Source organism: Tamandua tetradactyla, chromosome 11 (assembly GCF_023851605.1).
Source record: "Tamandua tetradactyla isolate mTamTet1 chromosome 11, mTamTet1.pri, whole genome shotgun sequence".
Lineage (NCBI taxonomy): Eukaryota > Metazoa > Chordata > Mammalia > Pilosa > Myrmecophagidae > Tamandua > Tamandua tetradactyla.
In genome coordinates this window covers 4,915,405-4,928,047 of record NC_135337.1, presented here as the reverse complement: position 1 = coordinate 4,928,047, position 12,643 = coordinate 4,915,405, and positions in this window count along the sequence as shown.

Below are 12,643 nucleotides of genomic sequence, written 5' to 3'. Positions count from 1 at the left end.
GAAGGAGTAGAGGTTATGCTTTACTCTCCATAGTGTCCCCCATTTGGGGGCACACAGCAGAAAATCGATAACTATCCAGTGGGTCAATAAATAAAAGTTCCAGCAGGAAAGGTGCAGGTTACATGCCAAGGCCCAAAAATTGTTGTTTAAGCATTTGTTGAAACAAATATACCTGATGGCTTTAGAGCATAAAGCATCTTGACATTGTGCCTGCTAGCCCAGGTACTCCTTTGCCTCCATGTACCACTCAGAATTTGGGTCCTCTTTTAAGTTTTATTAGATCATGTTACTCCTCTGCTCAGAACCCTCCAATCCCTTCCTACCCCACTCAAGTTAAAATCTAAAGGTCCTACGTGGTCCAGGATCCTCAACCTTTGAACCCATCTCTTACTCTTTTCCCCCTTGTTCAACCCTCTCCTGTCATTCTGGCCCCTTAGCTTTTCCTAAAACATAGGAAACTCCTTCCCCATGTGAAATAGCATCACTAGTCCCCGTTCCTCCCTACTCGGTCTTGCATGGTCCACCTTCCTTCTCTGCTTTATTTTTCTTCATAGAACTTAGGACCACCTCTAATCAATCAGTCTATCTATCTATCCTGCCACCTCTCCATCCATCCATCCACCCACCCTCTATCTATCTTCCACAGAGTGGAAGCTCTCTAAGGAAGGGACCTTTCTGTATTTTCAGGTTGCAGCTTTAGAGCCTAAGATAGGGCCCAAAACAAAACCAGTGTACAATAATGTGTGTTGACTGGAAATGTTCGCAAAACTCTTTTAAAAATTGTCAACCAGGATTCATGTTTCTTGGACTTTGGCATGCCTGTGTTGATTTCTTTACTCAAAAGCAATAGAATGATAGACTGTTGTAGATTAAATAGACACTAGGGGTCTTTACATTTACAATGGGGGAAACTGAGGTACAGACAGATTGAATGACTGTTTTGGGGTTTCAGAGTTAGTGATGACTCCCAAGAGAGTTCTCTTTCCACTGGCCCACACATTTTGCCATAGTTTACCATTGAAGGTTTAAAATGCTTTTCCTTTTGGTAGCCTTGAAATTCCTAAAATGCAAATCAGGGGAAATGATTTGCTCAAACTATGTCCCAGACTGAACACCTGACTTCCCTGCTCAAACCTGCCCCTCTTTGCCATAACTGGAGTCACTCTTCAGTTATCTGCATAAGCCCGAAGTCTAGAATGATCCCGAGTCCTTGCTTTCCATCTTTCACCACGTTCAATCCACAAGCCAATCCTTTTGACTCTGCTTTCTAAATATTGTCCAAGTCTGCTCCCTCAGACCCTCCTCACTGACCACGCCCCCTCCACCTCCCTGGGCAAATCATTACCCTCTCCCTTCCAGTGTGGGAGGGACTTCCTAACTGCACCTACTCTTGCCACCCCCACCCCATCCCACCGGCGTCTTCCCCACTTGAGGGCCAGGGTGGTCTTTTCAACATGAAATCAGGCCATGGTGTTTCCCAGCCCCAATCTGTTCGATAGAGATAGGCTCTCATCACTCCTAGAAAACTCCCTCCCAGGCCCACATGATGTGACCCTGCCGTCTTCTCTACCTTCAGCCACTGCCACCCTCTTCACTCTATTCCAATGACACAATGCTGGCTTCCTTGTTGTGCTCCAAACATAACAAGCTTTTTCCCACCCCTGGGTTTTTGTACCTGTTTGTCCCTCAGCTTGGAAACTCTCTTGCCCCATGTGTTTACATGGCTCACTCTTCCCCAGCCAGCCTAACATAGAAAGCACCCCATCCCTCTATCCCCTTATCTACTTTACGTTCTGCATAGTGGTTTGCCTGTACCCTGATTAGACTGTAAGCTCCGTGAGGGCAGAATTTGTCTGTCTTGTTCACTGTTGTATCTCCTTACATGTAGGAGAACGCCTGATGTGGTAGGTGCCCAATATGTTTTTGTTAAATGTATAACTGGAGGGATGAATGAGTGAGTGACGTTGCTCCCAGGACATCCACCTGCTTCGCGGCAGGGTATTGATTTGAACCTAGGACTTCTGACTCTCAGCCTGAGCTCTTGCCCCTGCAAGGTAACACTTTGGGGGGTTGAAGAATGACAACTTTAGTTTTGAGGAGAGAATCTCTCTGGCCCTGGAAGCCTTTTTTCCTGGAAGGGTCAGGCTCTCCTCGCAGCACAGCTCCCGGCTTGCTGCAGCAGAGGCTCGAAACGCAAACTCATGCTGCGGAGGGGCCAGCGCCACGGCTCAGCCTCCAGGCGGCCGGTCGCAACTGCAGGCGCTGACGCATACTAGTCACAGCAGATATTTACTGAACATAGCTATCTTATTCAGGATCCAGCACATGCGTTCTGTATACTGTGCACACGCAAACACTTTGCATTTAAGCAAAGCCCTTAGAAAGGGGCCTTTCCTCTCCCTTCCTGCCAGGCATGGGGACAAACAGTAGTGGCCTTGGCACAAAGTCTCTGTCCCATTCTCCTTGTCTCTGAGTCTAGACCATTCATTTCCTCTCATTCAATGAGCCATGTTTTTGGCTTCGTGACCTTCTTTTGTGTGCTTATATCTTAAGTTCTCAGACTTCATAGCTTGTGAATCTCCTGTCAAGTACCCAACCCTAGAAACCCGAATACGTAAGATTCAATGCCCAGGTGCTCCTTAGTGAGAGAACATCATTTTCAAAATTAGCCTTCTAGTGCAGAACCCTTGACCCTTGACTGTAACGTGAAGTGTAGCCTCTCTTAGGGCATAGAGAGATATTAGGTTATTAGGTTGAGTACCCGATACATTGTAGCGCTCGCTAAAAGACACTTAAGCAAAGTGTCATTTCAGACCCGAAAGACCAGGTGAGCAAGTGAGGCCACCCAAAAGGCAGTCGGGGCAATTTGTCCGTGCAGGGGTTCCAAGGAGCTCACCGCAGCCCCTCACTCGGGGCCCGCCCCTCTCATCTTGTTGTTTTCTCTCCTTTCCTGCCTCTTTCCAAGACAGTCTTCTTTTCCCGCCGAGTGGGATGTGAGGGGCCATCTAAAAAGCTGCGCACGTTTGGCTGTCTCAGTCCAGGGGCCACCAGCTGTGCCCAGGCCCTCTGCAGCCAGCTCCTGGACTCGAGAAGAGAGCGGAGAGATGAGCAGGAGAAATCTCTGGTAAGCAGACGCCGGCGAGGCTGTGATGGGGGGCGGGCGGAATGAAAAGGGAGGCAAGGGGTGGGGAGGGCGCGGCTGTTGCCCGCGCTGCCGTTTTCACACCGCAGGGGGGCGCCCACGGCCCCGCCCAGCTTGGGCCGGGACCACCCCGCCGCCGAGCTCGGAAATGGCTGGGGAAGTCGCGCCTGCTAGAAACAGAGCCGGGCGGGGCCGAGAGCAGGCGGAGACGCGGCGGACCTTCCCGGGCGCCGCACCCTCGCACCCTCGCTCCCACCACCTGCACGCGCCGCCCACGCGGGACCTGGGGACCTGGGAGCGGTGGAGGGGTGCGGGGTGGGTGGGACGTGCAGGCATCCCAGCCCAGACTGGCTCACCCGGACGCGTCTTGGCTGTGCAAGGAGCTCAGTCTCTCCCTCCTCCCGGCCAGTGCCCCCATCACAACAGGCAAGGATAGAGGGCCTGTGGGAGAGGGAAGAAAGCTCTCAGGCTCTTCTCCACCCCTTTTCCTTAGATAACGCCCGTGAGGAATGGGGAGGGAAGCGGTAGAACCCTGAGGTAGGGTGGCAGAAGGGTTGGGAAGATGGGGAAATGCCCCAGGGAGGGAAAGGAAAGGAAACCAAGGCTCGCTGGTATTTCCTATGTGCCAGGCACATCTGGGAGGTGCTTTATGCTCTCATCTCATTTAATCCCTCGGCAGCCCTTTGAGGGAGGTAGGCAGCATTAACCCATGTTGCAGATGGGCATTGAATGCTCAGAGAGAGGAAAGAACCGGAGCAGGGTCACCCCCACTGGATGTGGGCACCGCCATGTCCTTTGTGCCTTTGTCACAGGAGTTTCTCACTGTGCCGGTGACAGGGGAGACATATGGGGGCAAAGCAGACTGGAGCCAGGCAGTTAAGACCCGGGTTCCAGGTGGAAGTCTCAGCCCTTCCGGCCTGGCTGCACAGCCAAACCCCGGGGGAGAGGCAGGGGGTGGGGGGTGGGGCGGCAGGGAGGCGTCCACAGGGCACCCTTCCCCGCAGCAGTCCCCATGTGGTCCGCGCCCTTGGGGCCAGTGGCGCAGGTGAGGTGACTTATGAAAGAGAGCCAGCCGCTCTTAAAATTTGCCCCCCGGCTAAAATTTTCTAGTCGCACCTTTGAATGCTTATAAAAAAATCCTCAAAACCACTTTCACCAGCGTTAATCATTCACTCTTTCCTCACAGGCCAGATGACCTTTGCAATGTGGTTGGGGCTTTGTTTACTTTTCTTAAAAGTCCTCAGCTTTGTAATTGGAGCAATGTCCTTTAGGGAGGAAGGAAGGAATAGGGTCCAGTAAAAGGCATGGTTTTCTTCCTGCCTTTTGCTCTCCCAGGAGTCAGGAACCATTTCTGGGTGAGGGTTATGAATTCAGGACTCAGAGCAAGTTGGTCGGCTATAGCCATAGCCCCGCAGGGAATGCTACATGCGGGAGACCCTAGGAGACAAAACATACCAAAAGCAAACAGACAAATAAAACCCACCTCACCCTGTCTTCCCCTGGGAGGTGGCCAACCTCACTTACAGAGAGAATTATCTTCATTTATTAGTCGGTACCCCCACCAACTTTGCACTTAGAGAGGCTGGTTATGAGCTTTTCTAGTTTAATATTTCAGTCACCTAAAAGTTCATTGACCTCAGGGGTACAAGGGTAGTTCAGTGGTAGAATTCTCGCCTGCCATGCAGGAGATCCGGATTCGATTCCTGGTCCATGCAGTTCCCCAAAAACAAACAAACAAGCAAAACAAACAATAATTCAACAAATGGTGCTGCAATAACAGGATACTCACATGGGAAAATAATGAAATGTGACCCCGCCATACACTATACAAAAAAAAAAAAAAGTTCATTGACCTCCTGTAGGGGTCAGGGAGATAATTGTTTGTATGACCTTGGGCACGTCACCTCTCCAGGCCTCAAATTCCCCTCTGTACAGAGGTGGGGGAGCATGCTCCAAGGTCCCTTCCAATGCCCCTTTGTGATGCTGGAGGCTGCCTTAAAAGGCCACCCCAGCTGTGTTCCAATAGCTATTTTTGGCTCAGGGATTAGAAGGGCTTGTCGGACACACCCCTATTTCTGACAGCTGGCTGGACATTTTCACCCGACAGCCCCCTGGGCACTTAAACTTAATGTGCCCAAACCAACTCCCCCTTCCCTCCTTTCTTCCAAGCCTAACTCCTCCTTTTGATTCCCACTCTTCTCTTCTATTCGCTTAAACCAGGAATCACAAAGTCATCGTTGACATCTTGCTACCCTTAACCTCCACAGTCAGCGGGTTCCTGAGACCTGAACCTTTGGTTGGGAAATGCCCCTCTAGAGCCTCCTCTTCTCTGCAGTCCCCCAGTTCTACCCAGTTCAGGTCCTCGTTGTCACTCACATGGGCTCTAGCAACCCCCTCCTAAGCACCTGCTAACGGCCTCCCCTTCCTTCACTCCCCACCATGAGCCATCTGAAGCATATCACACAAGCTCACACCTCTGACCAGCCTCTTACCTACATAGAAATTTGAATGGTTTCCTGTTGCCAACTGAACAGACTACGTCCTGGCATTTGGGGCCTGCCATGCTGTAGCTCCCCCTCCCCCCAGCCCCAACTTCCCTCCCACACATGCCCGGGCTTCAGCCAAATTCTGTGCCCATCATACACAGCCCAGCATTTCCATCTGCCTCGGCACTCCGGAGCACTCTTACCCGCCTAGGCCCAGCTCAAATGCTATCTTTTCCTTGAAACTTTCCAGGAGGCCCCCATGGAGAATGGACTTCTCATTTGTTCATTCATTCATTCAGCAAATGTTGACTGAGCACCAACTAGGTACCAGCATCTGTACCAGGCCCTGGGAATTCATGGGTGACCAGGACAGATGCCTTCCAAACCACAGGGTTACTGCTGGTGGGTGCAGACCGCAAACAAGCAAACAAGCATTAAATTTATACATTCCAACAAGGGCAATGAAAAAGCTCTTAAATGTGTTGGCCTTTATCTTCATCTAATTGTGATCAAATGCTACCTTATAAGTTCTCTGAGGATCTGAGTCATGGCACCTGACATTGTCATGTCTCAGTGAGTGTTGTGTGATGGTAAATGAAGGAAGGAAGGATGGATGGACGGACAGAAGGAAGGAAGGAAGGAAAAGAGGGAGGGAGGAGAGGAGGGAAGAAGTGAGGGATGGAGAGAGGAAGGGAAAGAGAGAGGAGAAAGCAAGGAAAACAAGGGGTTGGAAAACATTTAAATATTCTCAGCCAGCAGCAGAGCAACTATTAATATCTTTAGTTGTTAAATTCAGAGTTAAAATAAAAGGAAATTCTCATCTTGCATTTGTCGACTTCTCAATCCCGAGTGGCGGCTTTCAGTGTGAGAACTTCACTCAAGATAGAAGAGGTGGCGTAGGGCAGGGGAAGGGCGCTGCACAAAACTGCCCTACCACATAATCGTTGGGAGGTTTTGAGTAAATTCCTTAATTTCTCTGAGGCTTCCTTTCTTCATCTGTAAACTGGGAGTCATAAAACCTGCCTCAAAGGGTTGGGAAACAGAGACAGTGTGTGAGAAATTGCTTAGTAAACTATAAAATAAAGCATCCTATAATCCTGAAATTGATTCATGATTATCCTAGGCCTTTGTTTTGAGAGGACGCTAAGGCGAGCTACCTGATCCCCAAAACGGGTAAACCCTCTAGACAAAGGGGTAGTTACCAATATTATTTCTAAATCCACCTGTTTGGATTCTTAAGCAAGAGAAAGTTCTGTGCCCCCAGGATAACCTCAGGCTGCCTAACAAGCAACTGAGTCCCCTAAAATATGAGTTCCCTAAAACACAAATTCTCTTCCCTAAAAAAGAGGCACAGCTCCCTTCTAACTGTAAGGGTTTATGGTTTCAAGCACAGAAGCCACGTAATTGAACTCCCCTTAAATGCAATTTCTGGCTGCCTCACGCTTCTCCGGCCGCCCTCCCCCCACCCCAAGAAAAGGTAATAACAGGAGACCACATATTGTCCTTTGCTTTTGTTAACAGCAGTGTATGGGTGAAGCTTGTCTATGCATTCTACTCACCAAATGCAGACTGTAACAACCCTGACAACTCCTCCCTTAAGCCCACTGCCCCTTTCCAATGGAGTCTCAGACTCAGCTTTGCATCTTTTGCCTTCCAGAATTCACTCAGCTTTGCAGCCCCCACGCCAGACCTATCCCCATGGGGGTGGAATGGTGGAGAATGGCTTCCTCTTGGGATGTTTCAGCCAGACTTAAAGCACAGTGTCACTTCACCGAGATGCAAGTGCAATAGGGTGAGGACCGAGCTTGTGAGCCTCGGTAGATAAACTTGCCTCTTGCTTGTCCAAGTTTTCCTGGATGGGTTCCAGAGCCTTGGCAAAAGTTCCTGCAGCATCTTGAGCCGTGATTCAGTTTTAAAATTAAGTCGCCTAAAAAATGGCTCTTTGCCATCAAGATCTGCTTCTCTGACAAAGACAGAATATAAGCAGTTACTTGACAGTACCGCACAAGCCTCTAGACTTTTGATAAATATTAGCTGGATTGAGAAAAAGGGGAGAGATAAGCAAACAGACAAAAAGCTTTCATTAGCACAGTCCTCATTTTTATGTCCTAGGCATCCCACCCCCTTCACTCATCCCTCCTGCTCCACAGTTAATGAGTACTCCACTGGGGATGTTTTCTCAGTTTCTTGCCTTCTCCTCCTTTGGTACCCACAAAGTGTGTGTGTTGGGGGTGGGGGGAGGCAAAATAAGAGGGATCCCAAATAGATGTTCTAATGACGTTTCAGGGAATTGAGAAAACAGAATGGAATTTTCTAGCAACCTTCCTTCTTTCCTGGGAGTTCTCTTGCTCCGCTGCTCCCACCTCTCAGCACTCACTTGGAACACGTTTGGAAAGTACCTCACAGTCACCAGAGTTGATCAGCACAAGACGGGAAGAGGCTACCAGTTGAGCAGGCATTTAGAGAGCAGCAGAAGCCTTCCCTGCTGTTAGTAATTTTCTGGAAGAATTGAAATACTTGTGGCCAATGAGAAGGGGTGGTAAGGGGTATGGCATATATGAGTTTTTTCTTTTTTCTCTTTTATTTCTTTTGCTGGAGAGATGCAAATGTTCAAAAAACTGATCATGGTGATGAATACACGACTATGTGATGATATTGTGAGCCACCGATTATAACCATGTAAAGAAGGTTTGTTTGTTGTTTGTGATAAAAATATATATATTTTTAAATTGTATATGGCTGTTAGGTGGAAGTTTGAATTTAAAGGTAATACCCTGGGGTACTTAGCTGAGGAAATTTCCAAACTAAATATGGAAAATGCAGCCTGGCTGCTCCTTGCAGCTTATAGTAAAATGCAAGAGGAAAGAGGTAAGTTAAAAACTGAACTCTTGGGTACAAAGAAAATGGAAAAAGCTAGAATTGGAGATGGAATTCTCCAGGAAGGATTTGTGGAAAGTCCTCTTGTCTGATGGGCATGATCCCAGGGTATTGCATAGGAAACCCACAAGAGTTGTGGGATCTGTATAAATGGAACCACTGCCAGTCTGGACTAAAAGGGAGAGAAAAGGGATAAACTGAAGGAAAAATAACTTCAAAGGCAGAGCCATCAGAGACGACAGAGATACAGACATTTGAAGATTCTTAGAGGGCTGACACAGAGAACAGAGCCCTAGACATGGGTGTTTGGAGATGCAGAGCCCAGCAGACATTGCCACTGGCCTTCCCATGAGATGCTAAGCAAGCCAGAACCCAGAGTCATGTCCAGAGAAGCTAAATGAGGGCCAAAGATGCTCACAGAGGAAACCACAGGCATCAGAATCTAGAAGCAACGGAACTAGGAACAAGGACCAGCAGATGCCAGCCATGTGTTCCTTGAGTCAAAGTATCTTTCTCTGGATGCCTTAGTTCGGACATTTTTATGGCCTTAGAACTGTAAACTTGCAATTTAATAAACCCCCTTTATAAAAGCCAACCCATTTCTGGTATATTGCATTTCCAGCAGCTTTAACAAACAAATACACATAATGACATACACATCCTCATGGATTTTTTTAAACTTAACTTTTACAATTAACATACAGTAAAACTGACCTATTGCTGTATATGTGTGTACAGTTTTATGAACTGTAATACATGCATAGATTTGTGTAATCACAACCACAATGAGAGTGTAAAAGGAATTTTACCACCCCATTCATTGAAGGACATTTAGTCACAGTATATTATTTTAAAAAACATATTTCTGGATTCAGTTTGCTAATACTTTACTGAAGATGTGGCATCTATGTTCACATGGATACTGAGCTGTAGTTTTCTTTTCTTGTACTGTCTTTGGTTTTGTACTTAGAATACTGGACTCGGACTATAGGATGTGCATTATTACCCCCTCTTCTTTTTTCTGGAAGGATTGGTGTTATTTCTTCTTTAAATGTTTGGTAGAATTCACCCATGAGGCAATCTGGGCCTGTGGATTTATCTTTTGAAAAGTTTTTGAATTAGAGATTCAACGGCTTTAGTAAGTTATAGGACTATTCAGATTCTGTATTTCATCCTGGCTGTTTGGTAGTGTGCCAGTTTGAATCTGTTGTGTACCCCAGAACAGCCATATTCCATGTTCTTTAATCTTCATCCAATACTGCTGGGTAGGATCTTTTTTATTGTTTCCATGGAGATGTGACCCACCCAATTGTGGGTGGTAACTTTTGATTAGATGATTTCCATGGAGGTGAGTCTCCATCCATTCAACGTAGGGTTGCTTACGGAAGCCCTTTAAGAGGGAACCATTTTTGGAAAAGCTTTAGAGCCACCAGAACTGACAGAGCCAAAGGAGTGGACAGAGCCCTGGGGAAGCCATTGAAGAAGCCTGGAAAGAAAGCTAGCAGACATCACCATGTGTCTTTCCAGCTGAGAGAGAAACCCTGAACATTGTAAGCCTTCTTGAACCAAGGTAGCTTTTCCTGGATGCCTTAATTTGGTCATTTTCGTAGCCTTTCCTTAATTGGACATTTTCATGGCCTTAGAACTGTAAACTTGCAACTCATTAAATTCCCCATTTGAAAAGCCATTCTGTATCTGGTATATCACATTCCGGCAGCCTACAGTCTAAAGCAGATTTTGGTACCAGAGAAGTGGGGTGCTGTGGTTTGCAAATACCAAACATGTTGGAACAGCTTTTTAAATGGATAAGGGGGAAATTCTGTTGGAGTTGTAAGAAGCTTGATAGAGAAGCCCTAGAATGCTTTGAAGAGATAATTGGTAGAAACATGGACTCTAGAGATAATTCTGACAAGGCTTTAGACAGGAATGATGCATGTGTTATTGCAAACTGGAAGGAAAGTGATCCTTGTTTTAAAGTGTCACAGAATCTTGCAAAATTGCTAGGGTGTTGAAAATAGATGGTCATTCATATTTTAAAACTTAAACTTCTGTATGAGACTAAAGCAAGAAATGTTTATTTGGTGCAAAACTTGTATTTTGACTAGTGCATTTCCTAATTTAACTTATATGGACAGTTTAATTAAACACTGTAAGTACACAGAACCTTGAATAGGGCATGAGATTTTGTTGCTTTGTCCAGGCTAGTGTAGGGCCCCAATAAATCCCAGAGTGATTTGAACAGTGAATAAAGAAGTATTTGTAAAATCCCCTTGGGGGAATGGGGAGAAAGGGGGAAAAATTCAACTTCCCCATTTGGAGAATTCCTGATATTCTTGCAAGCAGTGGGGACAACCAAATCAACAGGCTGAGCCCTCAATCTTGGGGTTTGCCCCTATGAAACGTATCCTTGCAAACGATAGGCTAAGCCTACTTAAATTTAGGACTAAAAGTCGCCCCCAGAGGACCTCTTTTATTGCTCAGATGTTGCCTCTCTCTCTCTCTCTCAGCCGACGTGGCAAGCGAACTCACTGCCCTCCCCCCTCTATGTAGGACATGACTCCCAGGGGTATAAACCTCCCTGGCAATTTGGGACAGAAATCCTAGGATGAGCTGGGACTTGACATCAAGGGATTGAGTAAAGTTTCGTGACTAAATGGGGGAAGAGAGAAATGAGACAAAATAAAGTGTCAGTGGCTGAGAGATTTCAAACAGAGTTGAGAGGTTATCATGGAGGTTATTCTTATGCATTACATAGATATCCCCTTTTTAGTTTTTGGTGTATTAGAGAGGCTAGAGGGAAGTGTCTGAAACTGTACAGCTGTGTTCCAGTAGCCATGTTTCTTGAAAACAATTGTATAATGATATAGCTTTTGCAGTGTAACTGTGTGATTGTGAAAATTTTGTGTCTGGTGATCCTTTTTTCTATGGTATGGACAGATGAGTAAAAAATATGGATAAGAAATAAAAAATAATAGGGGGAACAAAGGTTAAAATAAGTGGAGTAGCTTGAAATACTAGTGGTCAATGAGAATGGGTGATAAGGGGTATGGCATATATGAGTTTTTCCTTTTTCGTCTTTTATTTCTTTTGCTGGAGAGATGCAAATGTTCAAAAAACTGATCATGGTGATGGATGCACAACTATGTGATGATATTGTGAGCCATTGATTATAACCATGTAAAGAAGGTTTGTTTGTTGTTTATGATAAAAATATATATTTTTAAACTGTGCACTACTGTTGGATGGAAGTTCGAATTTAAAGGTAATAACCTGGGATACTTAGCTGAGGAAATTTCCAAACTAAATGTGGAAAATGCAGCCTGGCTGCTCCTTGCAGCTTATAGTAAAATGCAAGAGGAAAGAGGTAAGTTAAAAACTGAACTCTTGGGTACAAAGAAAATGGAAAAAGTCAGAATTGGAGATGGAGTTATCCAGGAAGGATTTGTGGAGAGTCCTTTTGTCTGATGGGCATGATCCCAGGGTATTGCATAGGAAACCCACAAGAGTGTTGTGGGATCTGTATAAATGGAACCACTGCCAGTCTGGACTCAAAGGGAGAGATAAGGGATAAACTGAAGGAAAAATAACTTCAAAGGCTGAGCCATGGAGGCTAAGGTCTGAAGTCAAGAAACCCTAGGTCAGGAGAGCAGAAAAACTACTTGGAGAGGGTGAGTCTGTCCTGAAGGCAGAGGGTGGGCCTTCCACCGCATTGCTCAGGAAAAGTTGTGCCGCCTCAGACCTTGGAGAGGGTGGAGCACATTCCTCGGGGACTGGGGAAAGCTGGCTGCCACCACACTGTTCCGGAGGGGGTGGGCATGTGCCCTGGAGCAGGCAGAGACCCCGGGTGTGGCCCCAATGCTTGGGGAGGGTAGAGCCAAGAAAAAGGTGGTCTCTCCAGTGTCCCCCAAGGTTGTATGTGGAGAGAGCGAGCTGCTGCACAGGCCCTTGGAGAGGGCGGGACTGCTGCTTCCCAAGGCTCCGAGGGTTATGGGTTTCAGGCTTTGAAATCTAATGGGGTTTGCCCTGCAGGTTTTAGGAACTGTACAGGTCCGGTGACCCTTGTTTCTTCTGATTCCTCCCTATGGAAATGGAAATACGTGTTCTATGACTGTTCCTCCTTTGTATATTGGCAGCAGAT